Raw genomic sequence first — 1,795 nt, forward strand, 5'->3', positions numbered from 1 at the left:
GCACTCCAGTCTGGGCAACAGAATGAGACTCCAACTCAAAAAAAAAAAAAAAAAGACGAGAGCTTCCATATGACATATACGCCAAACTGAATACTCATCTTAAACAAATGACCAGATAAAAGCCAATTGGGAATTGAGTTTAAAAAAATATGACCAAACAAGAAAATTTTTTAAAATGAGAGACCTGGGCTGGATGCAGTGGCTCATCCCTGTAATCCTAGCACTTTGGGAAGCTGAGGTAGGAGGGTTGCCTGAGTTCAGGAGTTCAAGACTAGCCTGGGCACCACAGTGAGACCCCTGTCTCAAAAAATTTTTTTTAATTAGCTGGGTGTGGTGGCATGTGCCTATAGTCCCAGCTGCTTGGGAGGCTGAGGTGGAAGGATTGCTTGAGCCCAAGAGGCCGAGGCTGCAGTGAGCTATAGAGGTGGAAAGATTGCCTGAGCCCAGGAGGTCGAGGCTGTGGTGAACCGTGACCATGCCACTGCATTGCAGCCTGGGTGACGGAGGGAGACCCCGACTCAAACAAATACACAAAAAACAGAGCCTATTCTCCAGAACCAGGCCACAGAGCCATAACACCACCTCCCAGGGCCATTGCCAAGGTCACAGCACAGGAGACCAGAGCCCCTACCCTTCCCTACCATGTTCACCCAAGAAACAACTTTGGGAATCTGTGTGGGGTGGGGGGAGGGTACTCACTTGTCCTCCCAGCCCTCAAGAGATAACTCACACATGCCTTTTAACTGACTTCCTTCCAGACGCTCCTGCAGACATCCACATCCACACACCTCCCCACTTCAGTGAAACAGTCTCCAAAAACACTCTAATGTCGAACAGACACTTCTCAGAGGAAGACATCTAAGCGGCAACAGACACATGAAAAGATGTTCGACCACATCGATCACCAGAGAAATGCAAAGCAAGACCACAGTGAGACCCCCTCGCTCCCATCAGAATAGCCACTACGAAAAGGTGAAACACGCTGGGCTCGGAGGCTCAGCCTGTAGTCCCAGCACTTTGGGAGGCCGAGGCGAATGGATGGCCTGAGCCCGTGGTTTCGAGACCAGCCCGGGCAACTTGGCGAGACCTCATCTCTACAATAAATCCAAAAATGAGCCGGGCGTGGTAGCGCGCACCTGTAGTTCCGGCTACCTGGAAGGCTGAGGCGGAAGGATCGCCGGAGCCCAGCAGGTGGAGGCTGTGGTGGCTGTGAGTGTGCCACTGCACTCCAGCCTGGGCGACAAGAGTGAGACTCCAACTCAAAAAATAAATAAAATAAAATTATAAAACTCAATATATACTGATAACAAAGATGAATACAAGTCATAGCTGTTTGTTGTTTTTTTTTTAATTTGAGCCAGTGTCTCACTTTGTCGCCCAGGCTGGAGTACAGTGGCAAGCTCATGGTCACCACTGCAGGTCACATTTGACTTCCACAATTACAAGAGGTGCTTCAAGTGGCTGCCACCAACGTCCAGACTCTCCTGATTACGGCAAACTAAAAGCAATACACAGATAACGTCTCTTAACATGTGTACACATTTTTTGGCATCCCTGGTATATACAGCAAAACACAGTCAACCCCCTGGTGTCAGACACTGAAATTATCCAGGTGGGGCAGCCCTCTCCTTGGTCAACACGTGATCATCCCGGTCCTCCTGGTCCACTCACGGCTGATGGCCAACACACTGAATTTCTCTAGTGACAGAGGAACGTCACTGTGTCCCCCTTCCCACCACGCCCAGCTCCTCAACACCACGCACACCTCAAGGTCCCAAAAAAATGTCCCTGGCGG

Source organism: Carlito syrichta, unplaced genomic scaffold (genome assembly GCF_000164805.1).
Source record: "Carlito syrichta isolate Samal-C Ts95f unplaced genomic scaffold, Tarsius_syrichta-2.0.1 Scaffold314629, whole genome shotgun sequence".
NCBI classification, from domain to species: domain Eukaryota; kingdom Metazoa; phylum Chordata; class Mammalia; order Primates; family Tarsiidae; genus Carlito; species Carlito syrichta.